Source organism: Vanacampus margaritifer, chromosome 2 (genome assembly GCF_051991255.1).
Source record: "Vanacampus margaritifer isolate UIUO_Vmar chromosome 2, RoL_Vmar_1.0, whole genome shotgun sequence".
NCBI lineage: Eukaryota > Metazoa > Chordata > Actinopteri > Syngnathiformes > Syngnathidae > Vanacampus > Vanacampus margaritifer.
In genome coordinates, this window is record NC_135433.1 from 8,018,041 (window position 1) to 8,033,535 (window position 15,495).

The 15,495-nt window shown below is 36.9% G+C and overlaps 1 long non-coding RNA gene across 1 annotated transcript; it reads right to left on the minus strand.

Moving 5' to 3' along the window:
- Window positions 1-7,744: 7,744 nt before the first annotated feature.
- LOC144044619 (uncharacterized) lies at window positions 7,745-14,983 on the minus strand. The gene is made up of 2 exons (XR_013291310.1): window positions 14,783-14,983; window positions 7,745-13,588 (listed from the first exon to the last, which is right to left on the minus strand). It is a non-coding gene; the product is annotated as an uncharacterized LOC144044619 (long non-coding RNA).
- Window positions 14,984-15,495: the final 512 nt, after the last annotated feature.

The following is a 15,495-nucleotide window of genomic DNA, read 5'->3' on the forward strand; positions in this document are numbered from 1 at the left end:
AGCAATTGTGACTCTGAATAGATGAGTTTTTCAGAGAACAGTTGTTAATAAGGTTCCACAAACCAAAAAAATTACGGGTCAGAGAGTTTGCAAATGATGAATCATGACTAGCCAGGTCTGGTGTTCACTCTACTGCTTCTAAAGAGCTTTTATTGCCTTTATGGAGATTAATAAAGTCTACATGAATGAAATCAAGTATTGTAATATCACAAATTACATAATTTCAAAGTCACTATAACCAAGTTAATGAAACATTCAAAATCAAGCATACAATAATATAAAAGAAAATGAGTGTTAAAGGGCCTTTGAATGAATTAAACTAACATATTACATTGGCCTTCTTTTGACCATGCCTCAAGCTGACAATTAGAACATTTTAGTCAAATTTAATTAGTGACTGGCTATGGCAGCCCCTGTCTTTTGAATTTATTTTAATGTTCAATGCCAGTAAAGCTTTCAGCCTTCAATGATTTTCATAGAGTTTCCCTTTTCTTTCTTTCTTTGAGTTACTGGGTTTTTATTTCAGGCAAGATCATAAACAGCCAAATTCATTTTCTTTTTTGAATCAAAACATTGAATCCAATTATTGGCAACTTGTGTTCAGGAGCTAACTAAGTGACGTAGCACCGCTAGCACTCACATCATTGAAATTTGTACACCGAAATTGCTTTAAAATAACAAACAAATTCATTTTAGAGCAATATAAGGTCAATGTCTTCAAACTCTTACATTTAAGACAGTTAGTTGGCAAATTGTTGTGTATATACTCAAATACTATGCACATTAGCCAGATATTTTGCTAGCAGAAGCAGCAATGTTGTGGTGGGTTTTACATTATAAAATGACAAAAAAAATGCCAAAATAAGGTCTATTTCGTTTCAAACTAATACATTTACTACATTAGGTGGCAAATTGTTTGTAGATATGGACAAAATTGTCAAATATAACTCGCTAGTCATTAGCTGGGTAATGCTAATGTTTACAATTTTGCTAGGAGAAGCAGTAACATAAGTGCAGATATTTACATTTTATGGTAAAATAAATAACGTTTCTCATTAAAATAAACACGTTTAGTTGGTAAATGCTGTAATTGTTTGGAAATGGATGAAAAGCACAATTTCGACAAGCTAATTAACCAGTCATGGTAATGTGAATTGCTTTTTAGAAACCCTGAATTGCTAACCAGCTTTCTTTCAATCATAAATAAATGACAAAATTACAATGCTAATGTCACTCCATTATTAATAAACCTAAAACTTTATTCTCAAAAGGTTGGTGAAATGAATACGGACTCAAAAATTAATCTCATTACCCATTCATGCTCAAGCATTAGCTTTTAATCAATCAAATCCAGCCCGTCATTCAAATAATTAGCATTCCGTCACGTTCCACTAGAGGTTATTAAGTTGCTTATGCAACAGGAAGTTGTATTCAACCCTACAGAGACTTAATGTTGGACTGAAAACAAATGCTGTCTCTCGATTAACATGTCCGACAAACACTAATTAAACCAGATAACCGTCCATCTTGTCCTAGCCAATTAGCATCGCTAGCACTTATTTAAGCCTGATTCCTCATTTCGATAGCTTGCTCAAGGTCGCCTATGTTTATATGCATGAAGTGTGACGCAAAATATGTAGACTGTATGTTAAGCCCCGCGGTACTCGAGTTTGCCATTTTGTATGCATCCTCATGCCCTGGGCGCTAGCAGGAAACATTTCCATGGAAACAAAAGCATGCTGACCCCGCCTTGCAAAAGCGCATAGGTCATCGTATTGCTTATTAATTACATGGTGCCTCAAAGCATCATCGAAACTCAGAAATCACCCAAGAGTAGTCTCGACCTTGAGTCAGCCTGGTTTTAACCACCAATTAAATATGTATTTACTGTAATTAACACTGGGAAACGCCATTAGCTGTCGCGCCATATACATTTGATGCATTATTAGTATTCTATGCTCGATGCACAAAATGCAGATTACGAGGTTTTCCGGCTAAAACAGCAACTGCTGCCCCGTGTATAGTAAGCCTTGAGATCAAACAAATTTTCACAGTTAATCGAAACAGGGTGTACAAAAAATAGCTTTAGGCACCCGGAGCACATGCTGCTTCACATAAGTCGAAAGGCATTTTGATCTAATCACGTGCTAGCTTGTTCGAGTTGTCCGTTAAACATATTCACAGAGGTGACAAAAGTTCATTTAACTCTGCATTTAAGTAGAAGTACAATTACTGTACTCAGAATAAAAAAAAAAAAAAGAGTTTGTGAACTCACGAATTAGAGGGTTAGGGTTAACCCTAAAGCCTAACCCTAACCCTAACCCTTAATTAGGTTACCTCCGTGTGGCTGCTGTCTCAATTTATTTATTTATTTATTTTGCTTTATTCATCATCAAGATCTCACACAAACAATTAAGATTTTAAGCGTGGTTGTTTTCTTGTCTGTATTTCAACCCTAATCCAACTGTAAATCATAGGTGTCCAACTCCAGTCCTCGAGGGCCGGAGTCCTGCAGGTTTTGGATTGGTTTCCTTTCTCCAACACAGCTGATATATGATCAGCTCATCAGCAAGCTCTGCATAAGCCTGATAACGATCCTGTTGATTGGAATCAGCTTGTGTTGAAAGAGGGAAAAACCTCCAAAACCTGCAGGACTGCGGCCCTCCAGGACCGGAGTTTGACACCTATGCTGTAAATAAATTATTTCCCAAACCGTAGGCCTACATCCTAAATTTAGTAATCATAATCATACCCGATCTTCAACCCATGACCCCTAACATTAACCTAACCCTGAATCTTACCCTAATCCAAATCCTAACCCCATCCTACTCTTGACCTGGCCATAAATATTGTTTTCCTACCATTTATTCTGATTTTATGCCTAACAAAGGACCCCCATAAGTATACAAATGATTAGCTCGACCCTTGAGTACCGCGGAGGGTTTTCCTTCCAATACCCGACCCTGCCCCCTGAAAAAAAAGTCTGGTAAGATGACATAAAACCGACCCGAACACCCAGACAGACCCCTGGCAGTGCCCGGGGACGGTGATTCAATCCAAGGTACGAATGTTGGAAGATGACACTGCCATGGTCCATCACTCTCACATGAGATCCCAACCCATAGTTGCAAGATAAATTCTCGAAATTGGACTCCAAATGATCTCCAAAAATCTGACACCATGATTAATAAGTGAAAGTAGTAAGTTGCAACTTATTCAATGGGAACTCAAACTATTTCCATGATTCCAATCCCAATAGCAGACATTGCATATTGGAAGTTGGAATCATGGAAGCCTTTTCAATTCATTCCCCCCTGGATAGCTCAGTATTGTTTATTCGGTAATTTTACCGATTTTACATGTCATCATCATTGCTCTCTCTTTTTTTATTTTTTAATAATTTTTTATTATTATTTTTTTATTTTGTATGTGGGTGAGCATGTGTATGTGCGTGTGTGCGTATTCATTAGTTCACCTAAAACTTATTAAAAAAAATCCCATACCGTTCACCTAAACCGAACACTTCCAGCCAGAGTCGTGAGGCCGTCGGGAGACCCGAGGAAGGACCAAAGAAAAGAAAGGAAAGTGAAATCCAGCACCGACCAGACACCACCCACCTTTCAATTCATTCTCGATGGCCCTACCCCTAACCGAGATCCTAACCTTAACCCCTAAGCCTTAACCCATCCTCAACCTCTAGCCCTGTCCTATACTTAAACCCTCACCGTCAACGCTACACTGTTTAAAATGCATCAATAAATAAAACATGTTCAAGTCCATGCGAGTGACGCATGCTTTTGTGCACAAATACAAAGCGTTCAAACATTTCCATTAACAAAGGAACACAAAATAAATACAAATGTCCTTTCTCGCGGCGGTGCCGTAACCCGCTTAAGGCTAACAACAACAGGTGAGGGAGAGAAACCCGATGTTTCTATTTAACTTCATCAAGCTCCATTAAATGAGTCTTTCCGCGCACATCATCGCCCTCTTATTTTCTGCTGTACAGTACTTACACCAGGACATTACGTAATATTTCAGGTAGATGAGGCTTGGATGGCAAAGGTTTTTACGGATGTATCAACTAAACAAAACCTGTTGTGAAATAGCGTTATAATAAATAGAATTCACTGTAACAAAAGATGCTCACAGAATACGCTTACGTAGCCTTTCAGACCACCGAGAACACAATGATAAAAGTATAACAAAGCTGTTATTCATTTCATGTTTTTTTTTTATTCGAATACAACAAAATTACACATCGTGCATTCAAAAACAACGACATAACTTTGCCTTGTAAAAAAAAAAAAAAGTTTGCTAGCTTAATACTAACAACAATGCAAAACATCATGGATGGGCTATCAAAATTAGCATCTATTTGCTGTGTTATAACCTTTCAACAAAGTCAATTATGCACGTTACGTGACATACATTAATTTTGAGTTAATTTTCAGAATTTCACAAGTTCCTTCATGTTAAAGATTAGATAGCTGTTGATATGAAAAGAAAAATGCACTGAGCTGTCACCTATGTCTTACAAATGCAATTATGCCATCTAGTGGCAAAAAAATGATCTCAACACAAATCAATATTACAGTACAGTACTTCTTTTTAAAACCCCAAGGCGGTATTTTTGATGGTTCTGACCAAGACATTTCAAAATAAAATATTGCCCACAGGATAACTCAATTGTATGAATTATTATGATATTACTGTATTAGTGACTAAAAGATGCAGCCATATTTATTGTATTTTCCGCACTATAAGGCGCACCTAAAAGCCTTTAATTTTCTCAAAAACCAACAGTGCGCCTTATAATCTGATGTGCCTTATATGTGGATCAATATTGGTTAGGTAAGCTCCATCGAGTGGCTGCTTAACGCAACCCTAGCCACTACAGTAGCTTCTATTCTGTGCGCCTTATAATGCGGTGCACCTTATATATGGAAACATTTTTAAATAGGCCATTCATTGAAGGTGCGCCTTATAATCCAATGCGCTTTATAGTACGAAAAATACGGTATATTAGTTTAAAGTTTTTTCCACTTTTATGTTAACAAAAGTATGAAAACTTGTAAAAAAATAATAATAATTTGATTTTACATTGTATTGTATATTTAGAACAGATATAACATTTGCGATTAATCATGAGTTAACTATTGAAGTCATGCAATTAATTATGATTAAAAAATGTAATCGCCTGACACCTCAGGAATGATGTAATGTAAATGAATGTAATTACGATGATTATGTGTATATATATACATATATATATATCTTACGTAGGCTTTACGAATGAAAAAAAGTAGGACAAAGCTGTCATTCATTTCATGTTTTTTTTTTATTCCAATACAACAACCAAATTACACATTGTTATGTGCACATAAAAACAACCATATAACTTCGCCTTGGAAAAAAAGTTTGCTAGCTTAATGCTAACACTGATGCAAAACATCATAGATGGGCTATCAAAATAAGCATTAATGTTCCTGTGTTATAACCGTTCCAAGTAAGTTGTACATGTTACGTAACGAATATACGTACATAGGTTATGTAATGTATGACATTTCTTATTACAATGATTATGTAGCCTTTCAGACCACCGTGGACCCACTGGAAAAAGTCTATGAAGCTGTCATTGATTTCATAACACACCTTGTGGATTTATTAACAACCACATGAATTTGCCCCATTAAAAAAAAAGTTTGCTAGCTTAATGCTAAAATCTATGCAAAATATCATAGGCAGGCTATCAAAACTAGCATTGATGTTGCTGTGTTATAACCCTTTAAACAAAGGCTATTTTGAACACAAATGTGAAACAATACATGTAGGCTGATAATTAAATAAAATATATATTATTATACTCACCTCTATGTTTACTTGTTTTCATATTGGTAAAGATGTTTATTTTGGATACAAGCCTCTTTTTAGTCTTGTGGCCAATCACCATGATTGATTGCTCTTCTACCACAAAGATGCAGCAAATTCCCAGTTACATCTTAAACTGCAAGAAGCAACTGTTTCTTTAATAATATGAGTGAAATACAGTCAATCTCTGTATTATTTACAAATCCCTCCCAGCCATGAGTTTTGCTCAGTTTGCCCTCTGGTGCCTAATGAATGCATTACCTGAACGCAGGTGTTTTGGATCAGTGGGCAAGAGAAGGCTTATTGATCTTTTTGGGCCCAGTGGCTCACCGCAGATGCCGGTTGCAGATGTTCCTGATATTGTATGCCACTAACGAGCGAGGGTTTGAATCAGTCCGGCGGCTTCGATCCCACGCATCATTCATTTCGCCTCAAGAATGTTGATTACTCATTAATGGGCAATTAATGGGCTCTTTTCTTCACTATAGGCAAGCTAGACGTGAAAATTGACTTTCAAACAATCCATCGTCTGTTTTTTTCCCTTTCTTCCTGATGATGTGTTTTCCTCATTAGAGTGATTTGAACCTGCTGTGATGACAACGACAAAGAAAAGTTACTAAATCAGGCTTTAAACTGTTTTAATGCCATTCCCAGTTGAAGTTTACTGACAAACTACACATAAAACAAAGATAATTAGACCTTTTGTTTTCAGCCTTTTTGTATTTAGCTTTATGCTAACACATAATGGGAAACTCCATAGCAACTCATGTAAACAGACAATGCAACAATACTCGTGGGCATATTGTTAGACGTGTGTGTCGAGACTGAGGGTTTATAAAAAAAAAAAAAAGCAGACCACAAAAAATTGATTTAAGGACTAGGAATAGAATAGAAGAATAGGATACTATTAGTTGTCACGGGAGCGAGAACTAACAGTAGGGGTGATACTTGAGTCGTAAGGAACGGAATAATCCGACAACTCCTCGCTGCAATCGCCAAGATCAAAATTGGCAAATTGGCTGCAGGTGTGCAAGAAGGATCCGCCCACCAACGATCACTACGAAATTGAAAAATAACAAGCACAGCCCAGAACCAAAACATGACAAATATATTCTTTTTCCTCTGTGGAAAAACAGCTAAGACTATTATTTTATTTTTTGGGGGGAAAAGGCCGAAACAGATTAATGGCATGTCCATTCATTTCAATGGGGACAGATGATTTGAGACACAAGGGTTATGAGTTTACGAGTGTGGTCACAAAATCAATTCAAATCATATCCCAAGGCAAGTTTGTGTAGTAGTTTGCTCTCTTATGAAAACAAAAAGAAAAAGCAGAATGAACACATTTTGGACACCATAAATTGACAATAAAATCTTTTTGATGCAAAACATCCAAACATTTGATATGCTATCTTAGCATTACATGTGCATACAGTTCTGAGATACACAAGCTGCGTCTTTTTTGCTGTCTGTTAACTCTGAGCATGTAAAAAAAAAAAAAAATCCTTTCTTTGACTTTTCACAACAGACCACCTCAACTGGCTAGCAATATTAGCTTTGCATATAATGTACACACCAAGATGGTCAGCAAACACGCGAGCTGGTTGAAACAACCACAAAATTATATATAATATAATAATATAGTATAGTATGATTTATGAGAATGAGTATAATAATATAGTATATTCATCAGGTAAGTAGGCCTAATAATAAACGACTATGGTTGGTGGCTTACATCAATGTTAATCTATGTTAGCTTAGCATGAAACAAGCACAAAGGTTAGTGTTGTGGAGTAGATCTTTTCCTCCGCGTGTTTGTTTTCTTTCGCGTAGTGAGAATGTTGGTTATCTGGATACAGGCTGGAGATCGATGAACAGTTCCTTCAAAGCTTTTATTTCTACAGAATATTCCGGGCACAAGTGAGTTACAGACAATGGCTGTAGCCTCTCACAAGTGCGAAGATTACAGAGGACTTACAATATTCTTATACTATCTACAAGGGCGGTACCACACAGTTTCCAGTAAACAGTTCAACCGGAGTTGACTGGACATGAGATAAAACTCAAGGACATAATTCACACACAGACCAAAGCCCATTTGAGGAATAGAGGAGGTTATTCAGTCATGACTGCACCTGGCAGAAATTGCGATGACACTCACAAGGATACATCCGCAGAACAAAGCTCTAATGAGGAAATGAGGAAATTAAAACAGTTATGACTAAATCTGGGCAAAAGATACATTTCAATACATTTCATTAGTTAAACAGATACAAAATGGAGCATATTTGAACAGGACAGGTAGAAAAGATTTTAAAGCCCACATCACACCACACTATGATGACTAGTAACATTAGCTTAGCATAAAATGTACAAACAACGTTGGTCAGCTCTTAAAGAAACTGATTCAAAAAGTAATAAAACCGTATCATATTCCTATTTAAAATGAGCAAATGTCTATAAATAAATAGCACAAAATTCACTCGCTTAAAAGTTGTCATGTTTATTTTCAGTCTTGTTTACTCCCTGTCATGTTTTCCTTGTGTTTTCCCCTTGTCTTGTCATTTCCTGTTTTATTGTGAAAAGTCTGACTCCTCTCGTTTCTGGTCACTTGCCCTTCCTCGTGTGGTGTCTGTGTCAACCCTGATTGTGTCCACCTTTCCCCATTACCCTCATGTGTCATCCAATCAGTGCCCTCAGCCAGGTGTGTCTTGTCATGTCATTAGTGTTGGTGTATTTAGTCGGTTGTCTCCCCCCTGTTTGTGTCGGTTCATTTTTGCTGTTGCAACTGTCGTAAGTCTTTCGCCACGTCACGCTGACCTCTTCGCCTGATCAGGATCCATGTCATGTTGTTAGTCTCGCCTTAGTTGTTTTGTCATGTTTAGCTTCATGTTTTGTTAGTTCAGTTTATTTTGTATTTTGAAGTTAGGTTTTTTTGATTAGATATTAAAACGTCTTTTTGGACTACACCTCTGCCTCCTTGCCCTGCCTTCCCGCATCTGGGTCCTAAAGCCCCCACCTTACTGACAAAAGTTAGCTATTAGCTTGCTAACGAGCTAGTTAGCTTTTTGTATTTTCTTTGCTGTGCTGCTACGCTATGCTAGCTGGTCCCTCTTTTCATAGCACTTTCGGGTTAACAAAAGCCAAACAACCATCTAAATGAAGGTCAAATTGTTTTGAATGATGTTATTTGTTATTTGTGAGACAGTCAAGGAGATGATGCTTCATACATAGCATTTTAAAATTTGCCTCACGACATCATTCCATTGAGTGTGTGTGACTGCTTATTAAATAATATATACAGCCACTCAACCTTCAAATAAAAACTGGGTGGACTAAAGCGGTTTCATCTGAAACTCTACACAATGTTGAAAATCTCTGTGTGGATGAGACTTTTAAATAATGTGAATCCTTTACCACATTAATAACAAATTTACATTAAACTGGTGTACTATTTTAAAGCCAAACCCAAACTTTGTATTCAGCCGTCATTCCCTCGCCCGTAAAGGCCACCTCTAAAAGGCAGCCACTTTCACACCGTGCAACTGTTATCACTGTTGACAGCGCTCACTGCCAGCAATTTTTCCTCCTCATTAACTTGTTTTTTTAACCGTCCTAACTATCTCTTCTCCCGTAAGCGCACAACTGCTAAGTTCACTTGCTCAACCTCAGAATGCTAATGGTTCTCGAGAGGCACAAAACAAATGAGTACAAAACAAATGAGCACTCAAAGTACAGGTAGAGAGTAGGAGTGTCACACTGAATAATAAAAAAAATATTACAAGAAGGAAAAGGAAAAAGACAAGATGTCTAAAGCAATATATATATATATATATACTTTTTTTTTTTTTTTTTTAAAGAATAAATCACAATATTCAGAAAATAAAGTCTGGAAAAGGAATTTGCGATTTTATAAGTATAAAGTTGTATTTTTTGAGATAAAAATAAAAATAATATATATACAAAAAAGTCATATGACAATAAAGTATTTTATTTGTATTTAAATAAAACATTATAATAATAGATTTGTATTAATTCAAGAGAAATAATATGAGAATAGTCAAAATATTATGAGAGTTAAGTCATATTTTTTCAACAAAAATTCATAATGTCTCACGTTCTCAGGCGCTCCGTACATCCGCCCGTGCATTTGGATTTTTCCACAATCTTCTTCCCAAAGAAAGCCAGTGACAGCAAAGAAAAACGTACAGTGCTACGAACCGCAGTGGATTTAGGAAGGAGATTATCGCGCCGTTGTAACTATTGCCACTACTTCCATAAATACCAACACGAGGACCCCCCTTAGCTGTTCAACAATGTGCCTGACGTTAAACAGTGCACTAGGACCCCTTAGTAGTCTAGCAATATGCCCAATGTAAACACCGACTCATTAGTGAACTAAACATGCATTAACATTTTTCATCCACTGATGACATCACACCACAACAACAAAAAAGTAAGGATTTTTTTATTATTTAAATACTAAAAAAAAAAAAAAAAACACTGTACAGGGTGTAAATGTAAAATACATAAAGAGAAATTAAATTGGGATTTTTTTTGGTTTTGAAGCTTGGGAACGGATTAATTGCATGTACATTATTTCCCATGGGAAAAAATGTTTCGGACTTTGAACACTTCACAGTAACAAATTATGTTCAAACTCCGAGGTACCACTGTATTTTACGATGAGAATGTTTCCAACCCTGAAGTTCAAGAGGTCACGAATTGTCCTGTGCTCCACCAGGCTCGAAACACACATGCCCACAAACCCAGGTGTCTGATTGTTATGCCTGCTCAGCTGAGCAATTATTTAGGCCCCCCGTCCACACGAAAGCGGGTTTCAATGTATCCTCACAAGTTTCTTACCGTTTAGGCCGTTCGTGTTTCTCTCCACTGACACACCTGAGTCATGATCAGGATCGTTATCAGGCTTCTGCAAAGCTTGCTGATTAGCTGATTATTAGATTCAGCTGTGCTGCAGGAGGGAAACTTGGGAAACAGGCTGGATAGGGGCTCTCGAGGACCCAACTTGAGCACCCCTGCTCTACGTTGCTTCTAATGTAATTATTTATGCTTTTTAGGAATGTTGCTACAATGCGGGGAAAAAAAAATCCACCCCACGTAGGTGGGCGTGACAATCAGTGGTACTTTAACTTTAAATGCAGGAATGATGTCATTAGATTCTCCAAAAAGAAAGATGAAATCTATTCACATTCCCAAATTGTATTTTATTTTTTAATTTAGCTCTTTTCTTCCGACCAAATTATGAGAAATACTGCTCAGTATTATGGCAGTGTTGCATCTTTAGTTAAGAATACAGTTAATCTTTAGTTAATTCAGAGTAAATATAATAGCACTTATTGAAGTTAGAAGTATATATTAACATTTAGTTAAAAAGAGAATAAAAACATTGATTTCTTATGTTAAATGGATGTACACTGAATTTATCCGTTTGGAGACGGACATAAAGTAGAGGGCGCGCTTGTTGCGTGTAAATTGGTAGAGCCAAGAAGAATAGAAAAAGACGTTAATGACGCAGTTTTATTTTTGTGTGCAAGTTCAAGTAAAGAAACCCGAGAAACACCACTCGAGACTCCCGTCCATTTTGTATAGCAGAAACTTAACAATTTGCCCCCACAGGCAGTGTTATTATATCGCATAAATATCTCTCAGACATTTATCAAAATGCGAAATTGGGTGACATTTTGTGCGCACCTAAAAAAAATTTTAATCAAAGTGACGTGTGTTTGATTTATATGATACAAATTCAAAGCTACATAATTAAAGCCTGCAAAGTATTTTCTGTTCCCACCTGTCAAAAAGAATATACAAGTGCTTATTGTCTTGTGGAAACTCCCACCTGATAGAACAAGAGGCTCCACTTCATGCCACAATAAAAGCTAGTTGCCACTCCAACGTTCCTCTTGATAACAGCCTTTTTATTATTACAAGTCAAGCATTATATCATCCAATGAGGGAAAATGGCTAACATTTGACATAGCCACTTCTCTCTCAGTTCACACATGAACCGAAATAATGAAATTGAACAAAAGGCTTTCTTATGTAACAAATATTGAAATAATTCATGTGGATGAACTTAGACTTTTCTACACCTAGAATTGCTGTGACCAGAGTTCATAGTGAAGCCAAGCAAAAGTTGAGAGCTACTCTTTAGTGTGCTTTTTTTTAACAAGCTAGAAAAGTGTTAAAACTACGCGTAGCATTTGGTTCAAATGTAATATTTTCATAACAAAAAATACAGTAGCACCTCCCTTTTGACTCACGTTTTGATCCACTCAGGTTCTGAGCAGCTAGCTAGCAACTAGCGAGCATGATCTGCGCAAAGCTAATCCTTTGACTGGTAGTGTCAGTAGGCCTTGTTGAAGAAAATGATATTTTTCCTCCGCGTATTCGTTTTCTTTCGAGTAGTGAGAATGTTGGTTATCCGAATGCCGGCTGGAGATCGATGAACAGTTACTTCGAAGCTTTTATTTCTACACAATATTCCGGGCACAAGTGAGTTCCAGACAATGGCTGCAGCCTCTCGCAAATGCAAAGATTATAGAGGATTTACAACATTCTTATACTATCTTGACGGGCGGTACCACAAAGCCCCCAGCAATCAGCCCACCCGGAGTTCACCGGACATGAGATAAGACTTTAAAGACATCATACGAACACATTGACTTCAACCACAGACAATGGCCCATAGTTGCGGAAATAGAGGAGGCCTCCCAGCCACGACGGCACCTAGCAGAAATCGCGACAACACTCACAAAGACACATCCACAGATAAAAGCATCTACTGAGGAAATAAGGAAATGAAAACAGTTATGACTAAATCTGGGCAGAAGACCCTCTTCTGCCTACACGGAAATTTCTTAACTTCTGCAACTCAATATTAACACATTATTATTATTTCCAGGTCTTTTTATTTGCTGCTGCCTGATTTAACCGCAAGTATGTATGTAGTTAGCTAACATTTTTTTCTAGCTAGGAGGTCAGACAGTACCACTATTTTTTGGTTTTAATTGGAATGAGAGAATCAAGCTTTTGCCATGCGTATGTGTGATTATTAAAGCCAAGGTGCTAACCATTAGCATTGAATCTCCTATCCTGTGTGTTTGTGAGTGTGTGTCTCGTTATGGGAGATGGCACATTAAAAAAATAAAGTAATACAGATAGTTGTCATCATTAGTAGAAAATAAAATGTAAATTTTAAATTCCATTTAAGAGCTCTTCTTCATCATTTTTGGGGGAGTGAAATAATGTCTAAAATATGCAGGAATAGCAATATTAGTGGCTAAGTTGCAACTATAGCACCTTGCTATACCTTCGTACCCAAGACATAGGGCGAACTAGGCGGTCGCCTAGGGCGCCTTCTAGTGGAAGGGGCGCCAAATTGCAGGGCAAAAAAAAATGCATATATATATTTTTTTCCCCCTCAGGTTTTCTAAAATAAAATATGTAAATGACCCTGCTGTTATTTTTGTTTTTGCATTTTTGTATTGCAGAATTGTGTTGTTTTATTGTGCTATTATAATACAGTTGATACTTTTATTTTGAAGGATACAGGAAAATGTCTCATAAACCGGTAGGAACTGACATAAGTAACCGACGTACTGCCATGCCATTAGTAGCGCCGTCTGGGCTCCAGGTGGCGGAGTAGAACTGTCACTTGCCTACGATGCAGGTTGGCGTGGGTTCGCTTCCCCACCTGGGGATATCAGAGAAAACTAAAGTTTACAACTAATTCAGTGAACGGTTCTTTAGCACCTGGCTGAGAAAGGAACGAGGTTCGTATTGGAGCAATGTTTCATTGTTTAACTAATGTTGCTATATTTCATGTTCATTGTGTAATTTACTGCATAGTAAAACGTTACAGTTTTCGTCCACTGGAGGGTGCTAACGGCCCTTGGTAAATATTTAGTAATGCTATTGCTCAAGATTGTTGGCAATAAACGTCAAAAATTCATTTGAAACTATTTCAGTTAGTTTAACATTTTTTTCCACTTTTGTTAACAAGAGTATGAAAACCTTTTTTTAGAAATACAGAAATAAAATGTGTGATTAATCGTGAGTTAACTTATGAAGTCATGCAATTAATTACAATAAAAAATATTAATCACCTGACGCGATTTAAAGATTATCAAAAATTCGGGGTGTCAGGCGATTAATTTTTTTTATCGGAATTAATCGCATGACTTCACTAATTAACTCACAATTAATCCCAAAATTTATATCTGTTCTAAATGTACAATAAAAAAAAAGGTTTTCATACTCTTGTTAACAAAAGTGAAAAATGTTAAACTAATAGAAATAATTCCAATGAATTTTTGACGCCTATAGCCGTCAATGGCAGTGAATGAGTTAACAGACATGTTTAATGATTGATTTACGTCAGAAAACTGTCCAACTCCATGCTTGCATGCAGGGTTGGGAGGGTTACTTTTAAAATGTATTCAGTTACAGTTCCAAGTTACCTGCTAAAAAATGTAGTTAGTAAAGTAATCCAAGTGTGGCAGTAGTAAGGAGCGTATACGACTGACTGGAAACACGTCTTTATTCATCGACTGCCAACAACAGAATGGCGAATATTGCGCCAACAAACATTGATATAAAACACCCCCCCTGCTGTATGCCTATTGGGTGAGAGGCATGGTCCTAAAGTCCACCACACTCGCTCTCTCTATTGCTCGCTCTCTTTCTCGCTCGCTCTCATTGTAGGATTTGTAATCCCTCAAAATAATCCCCATTTTTAATAAATGTACCTGTAATCTGATTACATAAAAATTTACCGAGACTGCATATTTCTTCCAACAGTTTTCACGTGTTTAGCACTCGTGAAATCAGAGAAATGGCACTATTAATTACACTAGGTGTAAAAGGCAAGTGTGCTGCTAAGACTTACCGGTCGGTATCTTTTCTTTATCGCTGTTATGGTACTTGTGGAGTCGCGATGTTCTTGGTTCTTGGTGGAACAGGATTGTCAACAAATCGCTCCTCATGGCGGCCATTTTTTGGCAAATCTCTACTGTTATTTTGATTAATGTCACTCTTGTCAAAGTTGAAGGCGAGGGACTCTTTGCTAAAATGCTAAGGAAGGGCATGGTATGTCCGTCACGTTGTGACGCACTTCCTGTGGCACCTCCAAAATAAAAGTCGCTACACAGTTGAGCTGTCAAGACACTTTTATTGTGACGAGGTCCGAAAACGACCGCACAACGCCTTGTAAATTTACTTCGAGCCTTGAAACTAATAAATGATTTGTAACGCAACGCATTTCACTTACAATAACGATAACGGCGTTTTAAATATGTGGAGAATTAATTAGTTAGATTAATCCGTTTATTTCTTTCCTTTGCTTTCAAAGGTCTGTAAATGTGTTGTTTGATAAGGTGTATACATGTTTTTGTTTTGTTTTATGTTTTTTTGTTGTTGTAATTTTAATAATGTACTTTTGTTCTTTTTTTCTTTGCAAATGTATTCTGTTTTGCTTTTTTGAAAAATTATTTTAGATGTGTTTTTTTTGGTCATGTGAAGCACATTGAGTTGCATTGTTTATGAAATGTGCTATATAAATAATGATTTCCATTGCTAACAAATGTTGAGTCCCTGATTGTC